Source organism: Rhinolophus sinicus, linkage group LG02 (assembly GCF_036562045.2).
Source record: "Rhinolophus sinicus isolate RSC01 linkage group LG02, ASM3656204v1, whole genome shotgun sequence".
In the NCBI taxonomy this organism is placed as follows: Eukaryota; Metazoa; Chordata; class Mammalia; order Chiroptera; family Rhinolophidae; genus Rhinolophus; species Rhinolophus sinicus.
This window is the reverse complement of record NC_133752.1, coordinates 84,634,013-84,660,818: the sequence shown is the minus strand read 5'-3', so window position 1 is coordinate 84,660,818 and position 26,806 is coordinate 84,634,013. Positions and strand designations below refer to the sequence as shown.

The following is a 26,806-nucleotide window of genomic DNA, read 5'->3' as shown; positions in this document are numbered from 1 at the left end:
ATGTGGCAGATGCTGTCCACGCATGACAGGGTGCGGAGATCAAGACCAAGGGCTTTCTATCTCACGACAAGGAAGCCCTCTCTTTATCCTTTACTTCAACTTTCAACATGAACTTTTTTTCTCATCCCGTAAATATTTGGAAATATTTCCACCAGCTCTTTCTACATTAGCAAGTTTTCTAGTGACAAAAGAAAAAAAAAATCACAAGATGGTGAGCTAGAGAAACCTGAAAAATAGAGCCTCACTGTTCCCAGTCTTATTTCCCTTTTCATTTGCCCTTTGACACCTTTTACTTGATTGCTTTTAAGCCTGGATTAATTTTTCCTGGCCCAAGGCCCATGCTAATTTGCATGGCTATTCTATATACAGGTCAGATCCACGAAGCCAGCAGGCCAGGCTGAATTCACAAACAGAGTCACATCCATCAAGTGGCCCAGAGTTCAATATACTCACTGTGAAAGAATAGAGGATAATGAGAAATCCTGCCACGACCTGAAATCATGACTCACCAGGGTTGCCCTGTGGTCAAGCTTATGGGTAAACCACTCCATCATCCTTATGTTCTACTTGTCAAACACTTGTGGGATTCCATTTTGGGCTTTAGACATGTAATTATGGTTCCTATTGTTTCTAAAGCCAGAATTAAGCCTCAGATTATATAATTAATTGTGAGTTAGGTGGAGTTCCTTCTTTCATTTTACACTCTCATCTATGATGTTAATACAAATCCTCGTTTTGTTCAGTAATACCATGTATTGCCGAGCCACACAAGTTGATAAAATATGCCGCAGTATTGTCATATTTAGCTGTTGTTATGAATAAGTAACTGGAAGTGTTGCTTACAATCGTAGTTAAAATCCATTATGGGAAACTCTGCTCTTTCCCTGTATTTGTTGACATGGTCAAGAATTCTTGCAGTCACTGGAAGTATTTGTTTATTTATTCACATATTCATTCATTCAATCAATCAACAAAAATTACTTTAGGTATATTATGTGAAAGGAACTGTGCTAAGTGAGAGGTTAAAAAAAAGGCATGGCCTGTGGCCTGAATATTGCACAACAGAGATGGTGCCCACCTTGAGACAGGGAGTGGCAGGCTGTTGTATTCTAGTTCCCTGGGCCACATTCTAAAGTCAGATATGCCTGCCCACCCCATCCCAAACTCTTCTGAGATTCTGATTGGCCAGGTCCAGAGTGGGGCCCTGGCATGTGGATTCTGAATAAACTCCTAGGATAATTCCAGGTTTCAAACCACTGCTCTAATGATCTTCCCAGAACTCCATAGAATTTAGCTCTTTTTTGTGGGACAGCATAGCCATGAGCCCCTCTTCATCCAAGCCAGAGAGTCACCTGAAGGCTCACTGTGCCTGACTAGTGCTAGCAGTACTCCTGGGCTCATGGTCACTAGAATCACCCATTCCCAAGCGGCTGTTCCAAATCATAAAGTCAATCCTGCTCTGGCCACCCATTCACAGGTCAACTCTGGACAGGTATCTCCCTGCTGCACTTTGTCCTCAGCTCTTTTGGGTCCCCCACGCTGAACTTACCTGCTCACCTGACCTCTGAACTTGGCTCTGAAACCCTGCCTTCCAGTGTTGGCTCTGCAATTTCACCTCACACCTGTCTGATTCCCTTTCTGAGTCAAATGATTAGGGCACCCCAGTCATCGGCAGACTCCTGGGTCCCGAGCTGAGAACATGACTGTCCTGTGGGCTGAGGTGTGTGGAGTTGACAAAGTGCTCAGAAAAGTAGCAGTTAGGAAAGTTGAATCCAAAAAGGAGGAGATGGATAGGAAGATTCGGCCACCCCAAGAAGAAGTGAGACAGAAGAATTCAAAGTGATGCCCAGAGGAAGAGCAGCTCTGACAACACAGAAGGTTCATATTGGAGGTGGGTTTGGGAGAAGGCAAGTTCTTTTCATCGAGTGCGCGCAGGTGTGGGAACGTGTGACAGAACAGTTAATAGCCCGACTGGAACACAGGTCTCAGAAAGGACACAGCCCTGCCTGCCACTGCCTCTCTAGCATCTCTTCATTCGAGCTGCTCCCACAGCAGCCTCGCTCCTCGGCACCCAGTCCAGACCCCTCCTGCTCAGCCTCGTTCAGGAGTAAGCGTGACTAAGCCCTGATGATCTGTATAAACATTCGCAGGGACATTGCCAAAATACTTTGAGTGACTGGCAATGGTTTGTCTCATGGAAAGGCCCTTGCCAGCTTGTGAATTCTCATTCTTTTAAAATAATTTCTATTTTCAAGTCTGATTATTTTGGATATGATATCTGCCTGAATATGGCCAATATTGGTGACAAGTCAGAGAAGATATATTCAATATTTTACAATTATGTTTTAATTTACACATGTAACATTTGGCCCAACCAACCCAGATTGAGGTACCGTAAATCTCTTGAATTGGAAAATGGAGTCAATTCATAAAGATTTACTTAAACCAATAAGCTTTATAATAAGTACAAATTAAACCAGATACATGAATTAGCTAGTTCTATTTTTTTCTAGTTGTGGCTATGTACTGGTTCTTGACTTTACATTATAGCATCTTGTTGTCGCAAGTCATTTGTTCATTAATTTATTCAGCTTTTACCGAATACTTACTACGTGGGGTTACCTATGGTGCTTCACAAGCTGGCCGCCAAACCCTGCCTCCTGCGTCATCTCCCACAATCCCTGCCATGTCCTCCCCACCCCACCCCACACATACTACCAGGCACACCTGCAGTATATAGTGAATAGACAGGCCCAATCAGGGGAGGGTGACAGCTATGCATCATTGTTCTGAGGTGACAAAGGCTATGGGAGCATTTGACCTGGGTCTTGAAGGACACAGAAGACAGTTCTCCAGAGGCAACAGGTGCCAAGCCCTGGAGACCAGTGAGTGATGCGGGTAGTGAAGGCTGTGCCTGCATAACAGGGTATATGGCAGAGGGCAGGCTGGAGACGCAGCTGTGTTCCTAAGCATGGCCTGAGCATTCTGTGAGTGGCTGCACCTGAGCGTGACATTCCTCACTCTGCCTCTTCAATGTGACCAAATTCCCAGTCACATGTCCTCAGCCACTCTCCATGGCTTGTTGCTAACGTGGAAGAGAAAACGCAGACCTTTGTTCTTGGGAAACAGACAGGGAGTTGGTTAAGGGTGTTGATTTCTCTCCTTTTTGCCGTTAAAGCAAACCACATTTAACTGCTGCCTGGATCCCTGTTCAGGTGTGCAACAGACCCACAGCATATCGGTCTCTTCCCTGGCGTGGCCCAGCCCCATAGAAGACTCACATCGGAGCCTTCAGAAAGGTCTGCAGCACAAGTCTAAAAATAGGTGAGCAAAGAAGCACAGACTCAGGGATAAATACTCTTACCAGGCCCCAGGACAGCCAGCTGTATCCAGTTCAGGCTTCCTCCCGGCCAAGCCACAGGGTCGTGAGAGACTTCCCAGCTTGGCTTCTGGAGCTGGGAAAGGGGAGGAGGAAGTGGAGGCAGGATGTGGTGGAGGGGCTGTGTGCTGCCTGGAGGGCCAGAGCTCAGAGCAGAAATCCTCCCAAGGACTCTTTGAACGGTGCGAACCGGTTTAAAAAAACAAAAGAGCACACAGGCACACAGCCCCCAAACAACTCTTCGCTTTCATCTCCTTCTGTGGAAACTGGGATTTGGGATCGTTCTCATAGGGGGTGGCCAGCTCATGGTTTCAGGGTCTTCTGAGTAGGTACAACCATCAGCACACCACGAAAAACACAATATTTACCCTGACATCGCTAAATGTACCCCAGGTTTATGGTCATGAATGATGGACAAAACCCAGGGTAACACCTTATCGGTGGTGATTGGCAAAGAACCTGGCTAAGTCGGGGTGTGTGACTATAATTTGAGTCACTTTTCTGACCTCTCTGTGCCAACACCTTTTCCTTCTGCCCTTCCAACAGTTCAGCCTGTTTGCTGAAGGTTAGAACAGTTTCATTTCAGCGGACTTGGGTCCAACGGTTTGGAATGATAAAAGATTTCAATACTGATTCAAAGTATTCAAGGATGGAACAGACACTTCCTCTTTGCTTCTGACCTCCTTCCAGAAGCAAAAAGAAGAAAACTACTCCCAGGAATATACCCCAACATAATCACCCCTGGGTCCCCACGGAACCACTCAGCAAGCTTCTATGAGCAGGTGGAGGTGCTGTTTTCCAAGTGTATTAAACATGAGCAGCTTTGAGCACATTTCTGGTGAGTCACACTGAGGGGGATGACTACTTCTTTAGACTCTGACAAAAATTGTTACTGTAAAATGTAACGCAGCTCTCATCAACGCTTTGGGACTAATACATTTAGAGATATTGAAAGCCTCTACCCTTTTACTTTCTTTTCCAATTTACCTTACGTAATGCACTTTATTTTTTCCAGCTTTATTGAAATATAAATGACAAGGTTCTACCCTTTAAAAATCTTCATGCAACTTAGAAGGAAAGGTCTCAGACACGTTGTTCCCTTCCTCTTTCCTCACCTTGAGAAGAGTCTTTCTTTAACATATGGCCTCTTCTAGGGCTGTAAGATAGGGTTGATGGAAAAGGATAAGAGAAGGAATTAGTAGTATTTCCTGGCTGAATACAGGATTCTAGATCAATGAATGGCCAGTGAGTCAGAATTCTAACCTGGTCCGGGCTCCTCCATCAGACAAGCATAGGAAACTTGGAGGCAGGGTAGCATGTGGTTAAGACTGGAGCCAGAAGTCACATTGCCCAGGTTCATATTCTAGTTCTGTCACCTCGAAGCAATGTGACTTTAGGCACGTTGTTGAATCTCTTTGCAACTCCATTTCTTCTATAAGATGGAGACACTGAGTTACCTCCCCATGGGTTTGTGTGGATTTGAGGAGCTAACAGAAAAGCACTTGCTTGGCGCAGTGTCTGGAATAGAGTAAGTACCTAATAAATGCTAGCTCCCTCTCCTCCATTCATTATCGTTTACAACCAATAGATCTGAAAACACGTTACGTTAATTAAACACGGGTTTATTTGGAAAGATTGGCCCGGCATTAATTGTAACTGCTGCACAAGAACTGTGACTTGTGTTGATGCATATTTTGGGCGGACAAGGCACACAGTGGTCCATATAACAAACTAATAGTTTGTCTTTTGATAGTGTGGAAATGTGTACCTACTCTATGCTCTCCTGGTGCTTTTCACTCACAGAATTAAAGCTCCCCAAGTGGAAAAAAACCTCCACTCCCAGGGAGCTGTTTGGATCAGGCTATTACTTGATCCTTCTCTCTTTCATTTCACAGAGGCTTTTTGCAGTTATTCAATTTAGTTCTAAAGACCTGAAGTGTTATGGAATAAATTTGCTTATGGTGATGGATGGGCATTTTGACAACCCAGGACTTTGCTTCTAAAGCATTTTTATTACCATTCAATATCACTAAACAGTGAAATAGGACAGAACACCAATCAATGAGGTGCATATTCCTCTCAGGTTGCAGAGAGATCAGGTGACCTGTTTAAAACTGCCCAGAAAACCAGTGACAGGCAAATCGGGATGCCATTAGGCCACACTCTTTTACACAAGAGGTAAAATGAAGGCACAGACCATCCTCTGCCCATATGTCTTTAATTAGAAACAAAGGAAGTCAAGACCTTTTATGCACTTGAGAAAAACAGTGAAACTTTACTAGCTAAATTGAAAATCCCTGTCACCAACAGTCTTTGTGATTGAGCTTCTGGAAGGCCAGCCCAGTAGTGAATACAGGCGACATGCCTGTCCAGTTGTAGTGGATGCAAAGAGAGTCCCCAGAGAATGAGGAAGCAGCTGGAAGAGGAGGAGGATGCAGGGCTCGAGCTCTGCTATTCCCAGCGTTCCCTGAAGCCCTCAGGACAGGCACTGTCCCCTTGTTCTGCTCTCCTGAGGAGAAAATTGCACCACATATTTTTTCCAATCCACATGCAAAACCAAAAACTTGACTCCAAATGTTCTCAGTCAAGTGAAAACGTTCCAAGACCTCAGAAATGCTAGTTCACCAAAGACCCTTTTCCTGACTCGTAATTTTATCAGTTATCACCGGTTTTAGAAAGGTTCCGGGTGGTCCAGTTTCCTCTGGGCACTCTGTAGCTTTCATGGTTTCAATTTCCGGAGATTTCTGCTTGCCTTGGAGTTCCAGGGACACCGAACTTGCTGAGGAAGTAAGCGCCAGCAATTCAGCTGTGGAAGGTAGTTCAACGCTGAGGAAAGGAAAACCTAATTAGGATTTCTCCCCCTTTCTTGATACCAGGAGCTGGCCTGGGCAGGGCTGCTGTGGAGATGGAGGGTTTGGAATTTTGATCCCTACTACACCTGTATAACTTAAAATTTCAGAACATTTTATAACAATCTATCCATTTTTCATAAGTGCCATTAGCTCTCCTTCCACCCCTTTGGGGTGTCAGAACTGCTGAGCCTCAAGCTCCTTCCTCCCTAAGGGCCTGAGTTGGTTGTGACTGGTGTGGAGTGAGTCTCTGATTCCTGCACGATTTAATGCAATCCTCTAATTTGAAGTACGCAAACTAGGTTTTCTCCCTTTGGAACCATCCCATATAATTTGGTTGAGGAGCTGTGCACATTTCCCAGCAAGAGGCTAGATAGGGCCCATCCAAACGGGATGGAAATTGCTCAAATGAACGATTTGCACTTGCTGTCCTCCTGGGGGAAAATAAATGCAAAAACATCTGTTGTGAAAGTTAAAGTGTAATCTTCAACTCTTCCACTTTCTCAGTCCTTGTTTTGCACAGCAAAGCACTAACTGAAGACAGGGTATTTGTTTATTTTTTTCTTATGCGCACACAGAGAGTCTAACATAGAACAAGCGGTCCAGGACACCATTGTGCAAGAGAAAAGCAGACCATTCAGGTTGCAGAACAAGACAGAGGAGGTCCCTCTGACAACAGAACTTGTGGAAGAGTGTCAGGAAGCACAGCTGGGCAGCGTGGGGCTATCTTCCCACCAGAGCCGGTCGTTATCCTGCCTTCAGTAATAATAAACACCAGAAAGCACAGCCCCATGTTCTAAGTAAGTAGAAACCTTTCACACTTTTCCAGCTCCAACAAACATTTCTTCTTCCACAGGTTGGGAGATCGCGTGTGTCTTGAAGTTAACCAAATGGCGGACAATTTGAGCCGCCACGTGGAGAGCCAGCTGTCCGGAGTCACTAGATTCAACCTTCACTGCCTGTTCTGGGGGAGCCCACATGGCTATCAGATGGGATATCTGCCTCCCAGCTGCATAGCCATTGTGGGGAGACCAGGCAAGACCAGATCCAGAGCTCTGCATCCAGTTAGCGCAGGTACTTTATTAAATGCCAAACTACAAGTTGGTTTCCTTGTTTCCGTTCAGAGTTGCTTTTTCTAATTTTATTATGTCCCTAAGCTTAACATCAAGACCAATTAGAAGAGAATAAAGATAATGTCTGGGAGTGTGTGGGGCCAAACAGATAAAAGCTGTCACTTGTAGATCAAGTGACATGATCTCTGGTGGATGTAATCTCTGGCTGGAGTGACTTCTTTGTCAAAACCACTTGGAGCTGATCTAGCGGGTGCTTTGACCTACCAGGGCAGCTAAGAGAGCTGCTTCCATCTGATTTGCAAAAGTACCCAAAGTTTTTCAGCGATGACCTTAAATTTTCTCTTCTTTTTGTCCCTTCTCGTCTGTTCAACCAGACCACTCCCTGAATATAGTTTGGTTCCAGGGGTCAAAGATGTTAGAAGCAAGTGCTGGGCTCAGATCTGTCTCTCAGTCCTGCCCTCTTGCCCCTCAGGATGGAGGGATTCTGTGCAAAGATCTTATCTTTGCTGATTTTGGCACCTTCTGATATCCTGCTTGTGTGGGCCCCAGATGAGCCCCCCTGTGGCCAGCTGGATGGATGTCACCAGGGAAAACCTCTCATCACAGCAGGTCACTTCCTTTCTCATGCTACAGACACAAGGACTGTGTCAACTTGGGCTAGGGAAAGTAGGTCAAACCAGAACTAGCTGGAGAGGGAAATCTTGCAGAGTTTATTTGGAGGTGTCTGTGATCCACAGTGTGATAGATAGCCTGACCTCTGTTGAGGATGACTTTGGAATTATCTCCATTGCCTTCTATGTCTGAAGGTCATGTACTGTGTTCCAAATCATGTAATTCACCAAAGTTAACACAGATGAACTGGCTTTTCACATCCAACCTTCTTTTCTGAGCATTAGACTATTTCTACCTTCTGTCTCCAAATATTGCCAACTATGTGTGCCCAGGGTATGAATATAGTGGGGCCAATCTTGGGTTGCCATCTGCACGAAGAGTTGTTCCTTGTATATCCTCCTCTGCTAGTTTGCTGCCTGAAATCCTTAAACAGGAAACTAAATCTTTAATTGTACCATCTGAGCTAAGGATTCTATGCCAATATGACAGGAGAAGATGCTCATTGAAAATGTCCCGCTAAGATTTCAATGACTCATGCAGATTCTTGCCTGAGGTTAAGCTTTTTAGGCAGTTGGTGGTGGGGATGAGGAAGGGCAATCAAGAGCAGGAGGTCCTTGGGTCCCTGAAAAAGGAAGAGGGTATCTGGAAGTACACCAAAAGCGATATGCAGGGAAAAGGAAGATAACGTCACCTTCTGCACAACTTGCCTGGTCTATCAATGGATGATTGTCCTGTCATCAGCAGAGCAGGCCTGTGTGCGAAGTCTTTTGGTGGGAAGAAAGCTGCCTTTCTCGCAGACACGAAGTCCAATAACACATGAAGCTGGGTTTGTGTTCAGTTCACCTTAGACTGTGCGGAGCCAGGAGGAGCTGACTAGGTCTGAGGTCCACTTCTCATTCACCTGGTGATAAGCACAGGGACTCAGCACTGTAGCTTCTTCACCTTTGCTCATGATGCACTTTTAAGTGCAGGCGCATGGCCAACCCAAGTCTCCAAACCAGGAGAACTGATACTAAAGCAGAATTTTCTCTTGATCCAGCCACCTGGACCTTACTGTCAGGTCCTCCAAAGGCCAAGCTAACCTTTAACACACACCAGGACGAGGAACTTCCTATTTGAAAGAGCGCTGTGAGAAGACCAAACCAACTTCCTTTCAAGTGACTACGCTCTCTGCCTGCCTTAGCCCAGCAAGTCCTTCCACCAGCCTCTTCTTCTGCTTGAAGAAACTGCTGGAAAGAAGTATAAAGGACCGATGTCTAACTTTTCTCATAATCACTTCTTAACCATTTTTCCAAAAAGTACAGCCAGAGCACATGGTGTATAAGTACAATAGGAACTCAACCATTGGAATTACAGCATGTGTACTTGTTCTGGAATACCTGGGACCAGGTTGAAAAGACTGGATCACAGCTAGCTGACCCTTGAAAACACTACAAGAGCTGTCAAGAAGTCCTGGAATCACCAGTTGTATTTAAAATATCGTGTGTATTAATATCACAAAGAGTATTTGGTTTCACTATCAGCATTTATTCCAGCATAATTAAAGCCATTTCATTCTTTTAAAAAAATGAGTCTTATATTCACATTTATGATCTGAACTTGAGAGTGCCTTTTAATTCCTTTACTAATTCATCTTTTTTCAAAAATCATATAACATATGAAAAGAAAATGGAAAGATTACTCACTTGACTAGAATCCTGTTTGAAACCACTCTGAGTATATTTCCTAACATTTCCTGATTGATTGCCTGTGAAATAAATAACCCCAAGTGGTAGCATTGTATTTATATTTCTAAGTCAGGAATCTTTCTCTTATTGCTCCTCTTCTAAAATAGATTCCCAAGAAAATGCGTAAATATCAAAATAGCATTTTCAATACCTGCCAAACCTTAACGTTTGCATCTCAGCAAGAATGTGTGTAACTGGTGAGTAAACGGCCTCTTTGTCAAACATAAATGTGGCAAATTCTAAGGTGGCTCCTTTTCAACTAAATTGCCTCAGCAGGCAGAGCAGCAGGAAGAACGTTTGCTATAAGACACGGGCAAAAAACTAATCTTTATATGATTTTTCCAGGAGGGTGTTACATTGAGTCCCAGAGAGAATGATGAGATATTTGTGGTGAAATGGCACATTTTCTTTCAGAATCACCTCCTCCATTTAAATGTGTTCGATTCTTCACAACGTGCCCATAATGTTCCACTGAGTCACACACAGGCTCCCCCTGCCTCCTCTCTCTGATCTTCCTTCCCAAGATGGCAATGAACTCGACAACATGACTCCACCAGGACTGAGCTCCTCTAGACTTAGCCGGACTCCACATACATGCTTTTCAAGAGACACAATTTTGTCTTGTCTGGAGTGCAATGTAATTAGAAAGCAATTTGGCCCACACACACAGCTTCCATGGTCAGTTGGCACGGCCTCAACCTGCCTCTGGCGGGGCTGGTTTTGCTCTGTGTTGGCTGTCCTCCGAAATGTCTAGCAGCTCAGGGATCCTGGTCCTTGCTTGCTCGGAGCCCAGACTTGGCTGGATTCAAGTTGTGTCATATGCTGTCTGCTCGAAGCCTCAGGGGTCACACTGATGCCCTAGGTCAGCTGTGTCCCACATGGCCTCTGGCGCAAAGAAAGGAGGCTCAGCTGCCTGACACCAGCTGCCTGACCACTCTCCTCAGAGTACAGGGACCATCCGCTGGCATATGCAACCCCCAAATCCCTCTCATTATATTTCTGACAAGCTTTCCCTGCGGTCCGTAAATCCCAGCCCCAGTCTTCAAATTGGAAGCCATTTGTAACTCTGCTCTCTCTATTTCTCTCCATATCCACTAAGTTGCCATGCCCTGTAAATTGGGCCTTCTCATTTCTGCTCTCAATACCCTAATTCCAGACTCTTACCCAAAGCTCTATAACAGCCTCCCAGCTTCCTTTAATTCTAGTATTATCCTATGGCCAAATTACTTTTCCAAATACATAGCTTGGGTAATGTTATAATGTCATCCTCCTGCTCACAGACCTCCAGTGACTTCTGGTGACTTACAGTTTCCTTAGCTGGGTGTTCTGGCCCACCGCCTGTTTATATAAATAAAGTTTTATTGGAACACAGCCATACCCATTAATTTACATATTGTTTATAGTTGCATCTCTGCTACAATAGCATAGTTGTGACAGAGACCACACAGCTTAAGATACTATTTGACCCTTTATGTAAAGGCTTGCTATAAAAGTTTGCTGACCCTTGCTCCACATGTTCCCAAATATGGTCCCAAATTTCCTTTCTAGTTTCATTTCCTTATAGGCTGGGATTTCCTGCCTTAGTGCCTTGGCTTAGACTAGTAGACTCTGATCAGGGAAATTCACCCCTCCAGGCCCATCTCAACTGTGTTCTACTCACGGATGCCTTCCTGACTCCTGTTATAGTGTGATGTCTCCCTGCTTTGTACCCGCATAACATTTTGTTATGGCATTTTGCACATTCTTACTTTTACTATAAACATTAATATGTGTACTCTGTTGCTTCTGCTCTCACCCCAGCTGAATCTCTAAGCTCCCTGAGGGCAGGAGCTGTGTCTTAGCCATCTTTAGCTCTTAGCCTAGCTCCCTGCACATAATAATTCGGTATATATAATATTTGGAGACTCGCTTGACTCAAACACTAGGAGTCTTTGCTTCCAGTAGCTCCCAGAATAAAAAATCAGTATTTCCCTCTAGAAAAGACACGGTGGTTAATATGAGGCAGGAGCAGATACAACCTATATTCTTCCTAGGAAGATTAAGATTCTTAGAGAAGGAAGGTTTGAAGAGGTTTTTCGTTTTATTTGTTGGTAAGTGTTTGGGGAAGTACAGAGACCCTTAGGAAATGGATAGAGTAGGACCAGAGGAGTGTACAAATGAGAGAGAGGCTTTGCCTTCTCACCCGTTAGGGCTCCACTGGAGGGAACCATTGCAAGAACAGAGTATATGTTTGGCTGGCCAAAGGGCATGAGTGGGGAGGGTTCATGAGCTTTCACAGAGGGGCTTCAAGTCCCCTGTGGATGAAAATAACACAGTAAAGGAGTCAAGAGGAAGTAGGTGAAGGGTCTCATGAAATGGAGTCTTATGACCAGATTATTGGAACCAGAAGTTATCTGAATGGGGAGAGTTTGATCTTTCAAAATAGACGGTTATTTGGGAGGTATATTCATTTCCTACGGCTACTTAACAAATTACCATAAACCAGGTGGCTTCAAACAATACACATTTCTTCTCTCACAGCTCTGGAGGCCGGAAGTCCAAAATCAGTTTCACTGGGGCCAAAACCAAGGTGTCAGCCGGCCCAGGCTCTCTCCAGAGCCTTGAGAGGAAATACGGTTCCTTGCCTTTTCCATCTTCTGGTGGCTGCTGGCATTCCTTGGTTTGTGGCAGCATCACCCCAATCTCTGCCTCTGTGGCTATATTGCCTTCTCTTCTTTCTGAGTCATATCTTTCTCTTCTTCTTGTAAGAATATTTAGGACTCACTGAGATAATCCAGGATAATTTCCCATCTCAAGATCCTTAATTCAATCCCATCTGTGAAATCCTTTCACTGCCGTAAAAATTTACATTCACAATTCCAGGGATTAGAATACAGGTATGGGGGTGGGGGGGCAGTATTTGCCCAGCATGGGAGGCCTCTAAAGAAAAGCCAGCAAAATGACTCAAAGCGGAGGTGGAGTGTTCCTGTGAAGTGAAGCGGTCACAGAAGTAGTGGTTAAATGTGGAATAAGGGGAGCAGGAAGGAATGCGAGTTGTTGCAAGGTGATGTGGTGCAAGGGACTGTTCTTAGAACAGAGAACCTGACTTGTCCGAGGAGCACAGAACAAAGTATATGTTTACATGGAGGTGAGTCAGTGGAGGCGAAACCCGCTGCGTGAAGGCAGAGGCAGATAAGTTTCCTGGGGACTGTCACTTAGACAATCTTGGAAGATTATTTAAAAAAATAATAATAATCCAAAATTGCAAACATAAAATTTGTTATGAAGTGAATTTTTATTTAGAATGAGAAAAGAAATCACAATAAATCACACACTGTGAAAAGCCTGACAGATGCCATATACATCACATATCCAAAAGATAACATAGTTTTTAAAATGCCTGATGTCACTCGCTGACACTTCCTCCCTATATTTGTTGCCTGTATACTTTGTGAACACGTCTTTGTAAAATAATAATTTTATAATATTTTCCATAGAGAGAGGGGGAAAAAAAGACTTCAGTTATTTCTTCTAGCATGATTGGTCAAAAGGTGGTTTTTATGATTGATAGTTTAGAAAAGTTTTGTTCAGCTTCTCAATCAGTATTGATACTTTTTAAGATGATTGTCAAACTTGGAATAACCTCTTTCAAGTCTCTCTCATATACGAATTGGTAAAAATGTCCTCCCTCCCTATTTATAGTACCGTGAGAGTTACCCTACAGGAATTTTGATCATTTCTATTTTGTGAAAGTTTCATTAAAAAGAGCAAAATGTGTGGTGCAATTATAATTGTCCATGCTGAGTTAAGTGTAAATCCTGACAGGAGAGAGCTTCTGCTTTGGTTCAGCATTAATGAAAAGCAAATTTTCTATTTGTGACTTTACACACTTAATGTTTGGAAGAATTTACCACAGACTAGTTTTTGGCTCTGTACATTTCAAAAGATATCAAAACGTACTTCTCCTGCTGGATAGTGTGGGACCCTATCGTATCTCCTTTGGGTCATCACAGTGGGTGGTATTCCCAGAAGTATTCCTGTACTGGGACGACTAATAGTCATTTAGCCATGCTCAAGAGAAACCACACTCCTCATAAATATAACCCTCTAAACCAACATTAAATGTATCCCCAACTCCACTTCCCCTGAGCCAGATCCCCAAAATGTCCTTGTGCTCTCTGACACCACCCAGCTCAAGGGACCATATGTAGAATGGAATTGGAGTAGAAAGAGGCAGTGGCTTAACTGATTTTAGTTAAATTATCTTACTTTTGCAAATTCAAAAAACAAAACAAAAACTTGACCACATTGTAAGGGCTTTCCCAGGGCCTTGGAAGGAGTCAGTGCAAGGGAGGGGCTGCGAGGCTCAGCTTTGCTAACTTCTCAGTCACTGACCAGGAGGGAGCATGTGCTCTATTATAACGAGGTCTCCAGATCCACCTGGCTCTCTCAGCACTCAGCATTCCCATGGCATAACAGGATCCTTCTACATTTTTTCCACAATCAGGGTTTTAAAACTCTGCAGATTCACTATGCAAAACAGTTTGGCAGTTTCTCAAAAAGCTACACGTAGAACTACTGTATGACCCAGCAGTTCCACTTCTATGTATCTACCCAAAAGAATCACAAGCAGGAACTCAAACAGATACTTATACACCCATGTTCATTGCAGCAATATTCACAATAACCAAAATGTGAAAGCAGCCCAATGTTTGTCAGCAGATGAATGGATAAACAAAATGTGGTGTATGTTTACCACTGGAATATTATGCAACAATCAAAAGGAATGAAGTTCTGATACATGCTAAACATAACTTGACCTTGCTCAATGGATTCCCACTCAGGTTGATATACAGGACTCGGGCTGAACTCCCTTAACCTGTCAAGAGACAATTTCATTTGAAAAGAGAGGCTTAATTTACTCCGAAGAATGACTCTATAATGATAGAATTTGATATCAAGTGGCTAGATCTTTGGGTATGGGGTTGAAGGGGAATCAGATGCTGTGATCCCTAAGGTCTGTTTAATGTGCCTCCTTGGATATCTGTATAGACGCTGACAGCCAGCTGGAGGTGAGGGGTGACCAGGCAGCCTCCTGAAAGTTTCATCCAGAACATAACAGCATCGATATGGGAGGATCATTAAGTGAAAGCGGGGACGCATGTGCTCTCTGAACATTGTGACTTATCTCTCTAAATGTATTAGCTATTCCTGCTTCCCCTGCCCCAGCCCGGGTTCCAGTTGCCCTCTCAGTCACTTCTAGGAGATAGTCAGAACCTGTATTATGAAGGGAAGTAATGCTGCAATTACTAGAGTGATTAGCTCAACAAAAGTCATATTTAGCACTCAAGCAAAATCTGATGTGGCTATCCCTGCTAGGCAGGTGACTTCAGTTATTCGGGGATCTGAGCTCCTTCCATCTTGTGACTCCACCATGTCCTATGTCTTCTGAGTTGTCTGCTGGATCCTATGCGTTTGACCAGTAGATGAGGAAGAGAGGTTGTGCGTAATGGCTGAAGTGGGTTTTTTGGGTTAGGCATGGGCATGATTCACGTCACTTCTGCCTACATTCTGTTGTCCAGAATTCAGTTACATGGCCCCACCTAGCTGCAAAGGAGTCTGGGAGATAGGTTTTGCTGAGTACATAACAATGTCTATTCCACAGGGATCATATAAAGCCACATGATCTAATGCCTCTTCCCATCACTTGTACTATTTTATATTCACTCCATCATGATACAGGAATAGTCTCACCTTCCAACAAGAGGAAATAGAAACACAGAAACCTTGAACTCATGCCTCCACCCTGGATAAATAAGCCTGGCCTCTTGACTGTCCCCAGGAGCTGGCCCTTCCACCTTCCTGGCTGGGTGCCTGGGTACCTTCTCTCGTGATCTTCTCTGAGCTCTGCAGCAAACTAGGACAGCCTCTTCTCAGAGGGAGACCTGTTTGGACATCTGGGATCCAGATGCTGCTGGCTTTCCTAAACGCTCTGAGTGCACTGAAAGGTATTGGTCTTAAGCCCCCAAATCCCGCAAAGTCTGCTTTTTGTCTCTGAGAGATCTTCTCCCCTTTTGCACTCTCTGAGGGCTGAATTCTATGGAGCCAGGCTTCTTTGACAGCTGACAGGGAATTCTCAGTGGAGGACAGTTGATTTTGGAAGAATGCCTTCTGTCAGTCCTATAAAGCCCAGTTTACTGACGTACGGGGCATGATGACAAACCCATCTGCTTTTGCAGTTAGTCATTTGGGGGGCTTAATTGTAAAAAGTTTGTCTAAAGTTAAGCTGAGATGGTGCACAGAAAAGGATACATTTATTTGGTTGGTCATCCCCCTCTCTTCCCTCTTTCTTGTGACTTTGTTCACAGTCCCGTGCACATGGCCAGGATATTAAGACACAGTCTTAATATCTTTTGCCTGCTCTCTGTGCAGATCTCCAACCATTCCTGTCTCGGAATTTTTATTTCTGATAAAAATTATCCTAGAGATGAGGTTTGCCTCTACTCTGTGATCTCTTAATCCATAATAGGGATAGCAACATGAAGAGTTGAGTAGATTCATAAATGGTCAACTCATGATGGATTTTTCAGGGAAACGAAAGGGCACTGTTGCAACTTTATCTTTCCAAGTTTGAGATCAAGAACTACCACACCTTTGCACTTTTCCCCTGTGTGCCCTATAGTCACACGGAGCCCTAACCTGGATGGAAAGTGTGCTGACTCCTAGAGGGATTTTTATGTTCGTGGATAGCTCTATTACTAAAGATGCTTCACAAATAACTGTGAGAAAGGTAAATATGTATTATATTAACGCGTATGTAAAAGCAATGAGGCTCAAAAATACACTTTTTTGAAGATCAGGAAATATAGTTCTCACATGTTCAGGTGAGAGGGATAAGAAGATCTGTGTTTTGGTTTTTTTGTTTCACTAGTTTTGAACATTTGCCTGTTCAGGTTTGCTTCCTTTGTATCATAATGGAGACAGAAGGCATGTACTTTGGGGAATGCTTTCAGATGCAAGGAATAACATACATGACAAAAAGTGGGACTTATTTCCTCACATACCAAGAGATCCTACAGGTAGAATGGTGCCAAGGTTGGATAATTCACTGGCACAAAGACATGATCTTTTGGCTCTGCGGTCCTCAGATGTGCCCACTCATAGCTACAAGATGGCTGCTGCAGTTCCCAAAATCACATCCTCATCCAACTATGGCCAAATGCCACAGTGTCTGTCTTCTTTTCATCAGAGAGAATGACCTTTCTTAGAATCACACAGCCGACTTCACTTGTATCTCATTGGCCTAAATGAAGTCTCAATTCTTATCCTTAATATAATCATTGGCAAAGAAGAATGGGATTATCATAACTGGTGTAGGCCAGTGGTTGGTTTTCGAACTTCAATGTGAATCAGAATCTCCTGGAGGCCTTGTTAAAATGCAGATTGCTGTGTTCCACCATCAGAGTTTCTGATTTAGTATATTGGGTTGGGGCCTAATAACTGGCATTTCTAACATGTTGTCAGGTCATTCTACTGCTGCTGGCCTGGGGGTCACACTTTAAGGACTATTGATTTAGATACATTTTTCATTCATTTTCTGGGAATGGGGAAAAGTCATCTTTCCTGAATGAAGAGTGGGGGTGGGGGTAACTGGGGGAAACATCAGGACAAAGTCAGCAGAAGAAAGCTTGTTAGGTAGGCACCAAGTCCTGCCCACCCCATGTTTTCCTGTATTTTCCCCTCTGTTTTCTGAATACATACATACCTAGACTCTTTTGGCCTTTTTTTTTCTTTTTCTTGGGGGGACTGTTGCAGATTAGATGGTTTTACTGAAGTATTTTCGTGAATTTGATTCCTATAGCAGGTCTTTTTCCTTTGAGAAGGAGATAATTCTAAGTCCATCAGTGTGTACTGGTTAAACTTTGTAGAGCTTAAATTATTCTTTCACTGTCTATTACCTCACTATCTTCTCTGTAAAATGTAGTCAGTCTTTATGTTTGTTCAGTCATCCAGGTTTATTAGATCCATCTTAAGTTTCTCACAATCCTCCTTAGATCTTACCAAACTAAACACTTCTGTGTCATCAGCAGATGTTTCCACACTTCCATTCACTTCATCCACTAGGTCATTAACAAGTATATTGAGGTAAATCACTGGAACTATTAACTTGAACTTCAGGCATTAACACCATCTGAAATGACTTATCAATGGTGGCAGCACCTTAGTTCAGTGTCTCAGTCTCTTATGTTAAAAAATAAAATCCATATTTTATTTCATTGTTTCCAGTGCAGAGCCACAAAATGGAAGGAGCTCAGATCCCCGAATAACTGAAGTCACCTGCCTAGCAGGGACAGCCACATCAGATTTTGCTTGAGTGCTAAATATGACTTTTGTTGAGCTAATCACTCTAGTAATTGCAGCATTACTTCCCTTCGTAATACAGGCTCTGACTATCTCCTAGAAGTGACTGAGAGGGCAACTGGAACCCTGGCTGGGGCAGGGGAAGCAGGAATAGCTAATACATTTAGAGAGATAAGTCACAATGTTCAGAGAGCACATGCATCCCCCCTTTCACTTAATGATCCTCCCCTATCGATGCTGTTATGTTCTGGATGAAACTTTCAGGAGGCTGCCTGGTCACCCCTCACCTCCAGCTGGCTGTCAGCGTCTATACAGATACCCAAGGAGGCATATTAAACAGACCTTAGGGATCGCAGCATCTGATTCCCCTTCAACCCCATACCCAAAGATCTAGCTACTTGATATCAAATTCTATCATTATAGAGTCATTCTTTGGAGTAAATTAAGCCTCTCTTTTCAAATAAAATTGTCTCTTGACAGGTTAAGGGAGTTCAGCCCTAGTCCTGTATATCAACCTGAGTGGGACTCCATTGAGCAAGGTCAATTTATGTTTAGCATGTATCAGAACTTCATTCCTTTTGATTGTTGCATAATATTCCAGTGGTAAACATACACCACATTTTGTTTATCCATTCATCTGCTGACAAACATTGGGCTGCTTTCACATTTTGGTTATTGTGAATATTGCTGCAATGAACATGGGTGTACAAGTATCTGTTTGAGTTCCTGCTTGTGATTCTTTTGGGTAGATACATAGAAGTGGAACTGCTGGATCATACAGTAGTTCTACGTGTAGCTTTTTGAGAAACTGCCAAACTGTTTTGCATAGTGAATCTGCAGAGTTTTAAAACCCTGATTGAGGAAAAAATGTAGAAGGATCCTGTTATGCCATGGGAATGCTGAGTGCTGAGAGAGCCAGGTGGATCTGGAGACCTCGTTATAATAGAGCACATGCTCCCTCCTGGTCAGTGACTGAGAAGTTAGCAAAGCTGAGCCTCGCAGCCCCTCCCTTGCACTGACTCCTTCCAAGGCCCTGGGAAAGCCCTTACAATGTGGTCAAGTTTTTTTTTTTGAATTTGCAAAAGTAAGATAATTTAACTAAAATCAGTTAAGCCACCGCCTCTTTCCAGTCCAATTCCATTCTACATATGGTCCCTTGAGCTGGGTGGTGTCAGAGAGCACACGGACATTTTGGGGATCTGGCTCAGGGGAAGTGGAGTTGGGGATACATTTAATGTTGGTTTAGAGGGTTATATTTATGAGGAGTGTGGTTTCTCTTGAGCATGGCTAAATGACTATTAGTCGTCCCAGTACAGGAATACTTCTGGGAATACCACCCACTGTGATGACCCAAAGGAGATACGATAGGGTCCTGCACTATCCAGCAGGAGAAATATGTTTTGATACCTTTTGAAATGTACAGAGCCAAAAACTAGTCTGTGGTAAATTCTTCCAAACATCAAGAGTGTAATGTCACAAATAGAAAATTTGCTTTTCATTAATGCTGAACCAAAGCAGAAGCTCTCTCCTGTCAGGATTTACACTTAACTCAGCATGGACAATTATAATTACACCACACGTTTTGCTCTTTTAAATGAAACTTTCGCAAAATAGAAATGATCAAAATTCCTGTAGGGTAACTCTCACGGTGCTATAAATAGGGAGGGAGGACATTTTTACCAATTCGTGTATGAGAGACTTGAAAGAGGTTTTTCCAAGTTTGACAATCATCTTAAAAAGTATCAATACTGATTGAGAAGCTGAACAAAACTTTTCTAAACTATCAATCATAAAAACCACCTTTTGACCAATCATGCTAGAAGAAATAACTGAATTCTTTTTCCCCCCTCTCTCTATGAAAATATTATTTTTCCATTATTTTGAGCATCAGAAATGAATTTGTCCTCATCATGCTATTCATGCATAGAATAGTTACATAAAATATTTATGTGAAATGGTTGCAATCTTTGGAATAGACTCTTGTAGAGCTGACTTCACATTAAACACATTTGTATTAGAAAATCTTTCAGGTTAATACTAAGCCAATGAAAATTGATATTAACCTGGTATAGATTCACCAACCTTCCCTATACTTGTCAACAATCAACTATAGATTAATATAATGCTACGTCTTCAAATTCACTGATCTTTTCCTCTGCAATGTTCTCCGGCTGCTTTAGACACCAAGGTTACACAGGTCAAAGTTTGATATGACTTAATTCTCATGCTTTGACCCTCAGCAAGTTACTTACCCTCTCCAAGTCTCATTTTCTTCATTTTTAATTGAGGAAAATAATAGTTCTCTGATGGTTAATTTTATGTGTCAGCCTGGTTAAGTTGTGGGGCTCAGTTGTCTGGTCAAACATTAGTCTAGATGTTACAGTGAAGATATTTTGTAAGTATGATTAACATTTACAATCAATTGACTTTAAAGGGAGATTACCCTTGGTAACCTGGGTGGGCCTCATCCAATCAGTTGAAGCAAAAACTGAGGTTTCTGGGAGAAGAAGGAATTCTGCCTCAAGACTCTAACACAGAACCAGGCTGAGTTTCTATCTAGCCAGCCTGGTTTATGGATTTTGGACTCAAGACTGCAACTTCAACTCTTTCTTGAATTTCCAGCTTGACCTATAAATTTTGGGCTTGCCAGTTTCCACAGTCACATGGGCCAATTTCTTAAATAAATTTCTCTAAGCAGGACAATTGTTATGACCATTTCTTTTGTTCTCTCTCAGTCTCTCTCCCATACTTCCCCTACTATGTATTTGAAATGTAAAAATAAATAAATGTTAAATAAAAACAAATAAGATAAATGTTGCAAACAATTTAAGTGTGTGTGATTGTATTGTATCATTTGAAGAAGGTTATCTTCCATAAACTGCAAAGTACAAGGCAATCTTTAAAGTGAAGTAAGTCTTCTCTTAAAGTGTGTGAATTTATATATTAAACAAATACACGTGTGTAGGTTCAGCAGTTGAGGCCTATGGAGCAAGTGACAGATAGTGTTTTCCCACAAACTTCAAGTTTCTAAACTTACTTTCTGTGTAGGTCTGCCCTGAAATTCCCTTTGACTCTACCTCCTCCCTTCACAGAAGCAGTCATTGGGACTAGTGAAAAACCTGGGGATAAGAGCCAGGAAACTGAAGGTGGGGAACCCAGAGCAGTGGCCGAGTGAGATTGGACTGATAATGAAGCGCCGTGTTTTTATACTGTGCAATGCAGGGCGATCCTTGTACATCAATCTGACTTAACACTCCACCAAGCAAGACGTAATAGCTCTGACTTCTACTCTGGGCCCTAGAGAATTAAGAGAGTAAGAGAAAAATCTTTTAAACTAGAAAATTTTCTGTTAAAAAATATTTAGGCTGTTCTTTTTACAGTGTTATTTATACTATTACCATAATATAGTAAAACCTAATACTTCTGGCAGTGTGTTTTCACTATTAAGCATCTATACAGAGATTATGAAGTGGGACTTCAAGCAGAAAATTTGTGGGGACCTTCATCCTATCAACGCATTTGCTAAAATAGATGTATGTATTAATTCACTTATAGAAATCGTAACTTAAATAATGGATGAACACTTACCACTTTCTCTAGACAAAGGGATTTAAGCAATAGGAGAAAAGGCAATGTATTCATTCTAGTAAACATGTATAATTTATAGCATTGGGAAATAAATGGAGAATAATGATAGGAAAATATTAGATATTTAATTTATCCAGTGTTCTTTTCGCAGTGGATTTAGGAAATGGAAATGTGTAAGCCAAAGCAGTTGGAGTTTTAAATCCAAGGGGATTCTGACATGTGACTATTTTAGTCACATAAAAATTTAAATTTCTTGCTTTGGAAAGAGATAAGACAATGGGAAAAGAAAAGAGACACTCTTATAACCCAAGAAGAATTTTTAAATGGTGCTGTATTTACTCATTTAACCTTCGTGATTTGATTTATGCTATGAAACTGGCACAAATAAACACTGAATGAGCCATTTTAGAATAAATTTCAGATGGAAATCTTTGGTAGAGAGGGAACTATACTGTATATCACTGGTAAATCTCATTTCTCTGAAATTTTTGACTTTCTCAATGCTTTTATTGGCTTTTTCTTGCCAGTTTCTAGTCTCCATAGTTGAGTCATTATGTCTGTTAAAAAGAAAGCCAAATTTCATGAAAAAAAAAAAAACATGAAAAAGAAGACTAGATTAATTTTGAAATTACAGACACTCCAGGAAACAGTAAAGTTAACACACGTAGTATAAAACAGACTTGGACCACTTTCATATTTAATGAAAAATATATTCCACTGAGTATGAACACGAAACAACATTACCTAGAAATCCATTAATAGTTTTGTAGCTTTATTGGAAGATTGAGATTTTATTATTCCCACTATAGCAGAGCATTATACAAAAATGCCTTTAAATCTCAACAACTAACCCTGAAGTCATGCCAAATTACATTTTACCCCCAATCAGTGAATGTGCTATTAAATGAAAATATGAAATTTTCAAGAATATCTATGAAGACAGTACAAATTAAGTATTAAATCATCTCATATAAGATGGATTGATGACCAGAACGGGAAGATTCTCTGAAGAGGACAAAATATTTATTTAAAGGGACAATGAATGGGTCATGGGATACTTAGTGGGTTTGTAATATGTTCAATAAATCACTATGTTCTCACCTTAGGGACGCTGAACTCTGCAATTTCCTCTAAAGTGAATTTTGGTTGTGCAACAAAACCAGATATTACACTATACTAAGAAATAACCTAATAAATAGCAATATAGACTTTAGGTTTCCCCCTCCTTCCTTTTAAACTTCTCTGGAATTTCCTGATTCTCTTTTATGCAAGAGATTTATTTTTTCCATCATTCTTCTAAGGGTGATTGGTTTGCATCATTTTTGAACATGTATTTTTCTTTTAAAATATCAGATTAAAAAATTCTCAGCCTTACATTGTCTCATAAAGTTTATGCTCTGATTAAAACCAGACCCAGATTGTGGATCTGCTTTCATTTTTTTCTGAAACACAAACAAGAGAAGTTTTAGTAAAAACATTCCACTTCCCACCAGAGACGCTGGTGATGGTAATCCAGGTATTACCCTATCTGCAAATATGTGTCCAGCACGCAGGGCCTGCATGGAAGTATTTTAAAAGCTCAACCTAAGATTTTCATATTAAGAATGGAATGTAGTATCTTTTGATTCCTTAAAACCCTAATTTTGAAAAAAAAAAAAAAGCACCATTTTAAGTGATCTGGGTAATGAGCTGGGACTACTACCAGGTATCTTGTGGAATAACGAGCTCACCTCTCTGCTTCTCAGTCCTTTTTAAAAGTGGGGAGTCAGCACCCCAAAATACATGAAAAGGTTGTTCACTGCAGCATCCTTCATAACACCCACCAATGGCACACAGCCTGACTGCCCAACAAGAGAGGACTGAAAACGAAGTTGAAGTATGGGAGGCATGTAGAGGAGGGGTTAGAGCAGAAGCACTAGAGACCAGCTACCAGTTACTAGTCATGTGACCTTGGGCAAGTTACTTACACCTTAGTTTTCTCATCTGTAAAATAGGGATAAAAATAGTAGCTAATTCTTAAAGGTGAAGTGAAGCATGAGATAATAGTTGCTAGTGTCCCCAGCACCTAGAGCAGTGTCTGGGACATAACAGGTGCTCAATAAATGTGTTGAAGAACTATAAAGAGGTTGCAAGAGTGCCCAAGGAAGAGGCAGCATCCAGATGGTAGCTGTTATTATGGTATACCAATACAACATAATATTAGGCGGTAATTTAAAAACCTTTTATATCGATATCTAAAAATAAATCTTTATTATGATATAAATTTGAAAATATAAGGTGCTACAACTTTTATAAGAAAATGGCCAAAATGTACAGATATGTACATACCTATTTCTATATATGCACATGTTATATATACACGAGGTATCTCTAGAAGCATCCACAGGTACTGATATGCTTATTTTCCTTTGCGCACTGTTTTTTATTGTTTGACTTTTAGCCACTTGCATAGATGGCAGGTGTTTTTCTGGGAAGCAGATTTTGAGCTGAGACTAGTGTGAAGGGGATTTATTAGGGAGGGCTCTGGTAGAGGAAAGGGGAAGGAAGCAGGACTGGGTAGAGGGAGAAGTTGATCTGTGATGTATTCCCAGCAAAGGCCTCAATTAATCCCCCCCCAAAGCTCTGAAGCTGGGATGGACCCTCAGAGTTGTCCCAAGATGGGAAGAGGGCACAGACCTTCATACCGCCAATTGATCAGGCACTGGATGCTGGCTGACCCTGAAGGAAGTGAACCTTGGGTGAGGTCATTTTCTTTAGCTGAGGAAATCCCCAAAGAGGGTGGAGGTTAAGGACCTTCTTCCACCACATTCCCAGCAGCTGGGGCATAAGTCCCCCCTTCCTTAAAGGGCACTGGGCACCATATGACAGTATTCATGACGTTCTTTGTTCCTCCAATAAATGAATGACACAGCTATCAAGTATTTAGTGTCCACTTGCGAGAGTTAGAACACGGGGCTAGCCCACTCATGGTGGGTAGGCAGCCTTTGCAGATACCTGCCACCTTGCCTCCAAGTTTTTCCTACACCACCCTTCCCAAAGTACATTAAGTGTTAGCAGTTTGTTGAGGGATGGTTTAAGAAGTGCTCCCTGGAGAAAGTTATTGGTGTATACTCACTGTCTTAATGGGTTACTCAATAATTGTAACCTATCAATAATTCAGGAGTACATGAATTGACTAGTAGAAAAAGACATTGAAATTATCCCATTTTTCCTAGTTTGGACCTTATTCATATTGGGAAGAGTTTAGGGTAGAGTCTCTGTACAACCAAAGAGCATGAGCATAGCAGAGCAGTGTTCTACAGAGTGGGATGCGTGCACACTGGGGACACAAAAGACATCCACTGGCCCTTTCTTTATAGCAAAGACATTTCTTATGCAAAGGAAATTTGAGGACTCCTATGTATACATATTTTTGTCTTTAAAAAAGGAAAAACAAGGAAAAATAAATACTCCCTAACATTTAATAAACATGTAAATTTTGATTCCTTAGTCCACAAGCAAGACCACATCATTTAAAGTATTGTAGACGAGAAAGCCCTAATTCTAGGACAACACAAAAGAGAGTGACAGAGACACCTCTGCTTTTAGCTTCATGTGACATTTGCATTTAACTCATTCTTGATGAACTGGAATGCCAAATAATACTATTTAGTTGTAACTAAACAAATCTTCACAAAATTATTACGTGGCATTGACTATTGACTATTTTGGTAACATAGTATCTTGGAATGGATCCTGGAACAGAAAAAGGACAATAATGGAAGAACTGGAGAAATTCAAATAAAGTCTGTAGTTAATAATACTTTACTAATGTCTTAGTTTTGATAACTGTACTATGGTTATTAAGATGTTAACATTAGGGGAAGCCGGGTGAAAGGTATATGGGAATTCTTTATTCTATATTAGCAATCCTTCTATAAATCTAAAATTCTCTCAAACTAAAAACTTCTCCTAAAAATATATTTGAAATATAGCTTTCTACATTCATTATTGTTAACCATAAACATTGACTTAAGTATATCGTGTTCCTTTGCAATATTAGAAGATAATAGAACAAAATTCTCATGATTAGCAAGCTATTTGAAATGTAAAATTCAGAATATATATATTATAATTCAGAATATATATAATATATATAATATATATAGCTGAAGTATAATGTTGTATGATTTTCTAAATCTAGGTTGTTTAAAACAGTTTACAAAATTTTATACACAGTTAGAAGCCACTTTGGAGATTTCTTATCTAATAACAGATATATTATTGGAGAAACTGTAGCAGAGAAACAATTTACATATAGCAATGATAAAAACTTAAAATGCTCTCTTTAGTTATAAAATCCTTTGGAAGATACCAAGCACAAAGTGTTTGTAAAAATTACAAACCATGAGATGATTATTGAATGAATTGTTGTTGAATGAATTCAAGTTGAGACACTTCTTACATGATGCCATAACTGAGCTGCTTGATTCTGTTTTAGTAATGAAATATGTGCAGAAATGGTTTTATATGGCCTGCCAAAGAAAAGATGTACCAGAAAAAGATACATTCTCAACAGTCAATGGCTTCTTTAAATAAGAAGAAATGAGGACCAGGGGGATATCCACATGCAGTTGACCCTTGAACAATGTGGGGGTTAGGGACATGACCATCCATGCAGTCAAATCCCACTTATCCCCATGACTATTTTGTAACTACCAATTTGTATATAACCAATAATGTTGTAATAACTATCTATGGTGTCAGATGGGTACTAGATTTAGCAGGGTGATCACTTCATAAGTTATATGTCTAATCATTATGCTGTACACCTGAAATTAGCATAATATTGTATGTCAATTGTAATTGAAAAATAAAAAGTAAAAAGAAAGAAAGGAAGGAAGGAAGGAAGGAAGGAAGGAAGGAAGGAAGGAAGGAAGGAAGGAAGGAAGCAACTGCAGCTAAAAAGACTTGGCTCAAATACAGTCACGCCCCCCCCCCTCCGTTATCTACAGTTTCACTTTCTAAAAAAAAAATCTACTTATAACTTTTAACTCCCCAAAAACTTAACTCCTGATAGCCTGCTGTTGACCGGAAGCCTTACCGATAACATAAGCAGTTGGTTCACACATATTTTTTATGTTATATGTATTATATACTATATTCTAACCATAAAGTTAGAGAAAATAAAATATCACCTAAGAAATCATAAGGAAGAGAAAATACATTTAGAGTACTGTATTTATTTATTTTAAAAAT

The 26,806-nt window shown here is 41.3% G+C and overlaps 1 non-coding gene across 4 annotated transcripts in view; it reads left to right on the top strand.

The window, feature by feature from the left end:
* Positions 1–13,148, top strand: part of LOC109447285 (uncharacterized) — a 36,934-nt gene extending 23,786 nt beyond the window's left edge. The window contains exons 3-6 of one of the 4 annotated variants that reach the window (XR_012493754.1): positions 3,179–3,324; positions 3,926–4,217; positions 7,085–7,302; positions 7,774–13,148. This is a non-coding gene — a transcript (uncharacterized LOC109447285). Of the gene's footprint in view, positions 1–3,178; positions 3,325–3,925; positions 4,218–7,084 lie in introns of all 4 variants that reach the window. The other 3 variants (XR_012493752.1, XR_012493753.1, XR_012493751.1) reach the window with 3 other exon arrangements.
* The last annotated feature ends 13,658 nt before the right edge of the window (positions 13,149–26,806 follow it).